Source organism: Protopterus annectens, chromosome 10.part0, assembly GCF_019279795.1.
Source record: "Protopterus annectens isolate FY-2018-M chromosome 10.part0, PAN1.0, whole genome shotgun sequence".
Classification (NCBI taxonomy): Eukaryota; Metazoa; Chordata; order Ceratodontiformes; family Protopteridae; genus Protopterus; species Protopterus annectens.
Window position 1 is genome coordinate 1,721,824,049 of NC_056744.1, and position 594 is coordinate 1,721,824,642.

Sequence of the window (594 nt, forward strand, 5' to 3'; positions counted from 1 at the left end):
AAATGTAATTTATATATCACGTGAAACAGTTTTAACAATTTGCAGTTGCATTTAGAGTTGTCTGTCATATGAGCGATACCAGTTTTACATCATCAACACAAAGAAGGCCAAGTTGTCAAATTGTCAAGCTTGTTTTCTGGAAGTAAGTATAGCCACATCCTAGTACTTCAAACAGACAGCTTAACGGGTTGAGGACAAGGGAGAACAGTAATGGTGTCAATCACCCTGAAATATCCCTCACTAGAGTTTTTTTATTTTCATGACTCAGATGTAAAGTGGGCTGCTACTGTTTCATTGCAAGCACTAAGCAATTTGTCAGTGTATGGTGTATTTTGTACTTTTGTGCGTATTCTATGACCTATGAATTTTTTCAGTTTTTTTTAATCTGTCTATGTCATATTTAGCTTCAACCCCCTTTTTTATATCTCCGTATTATGCCTTAATTTAATAATAGGTGTTTCTTGGTTTAATATGATTTTCTTTTGTTAGTCTTTCTGTTCTACTACAGTGATTGAGTTTTTCATTTAAATGACTACAAACTCCGCATCAATTCCACCACACAATTTATATGTTATTGGAAGACAAGTTACTCTA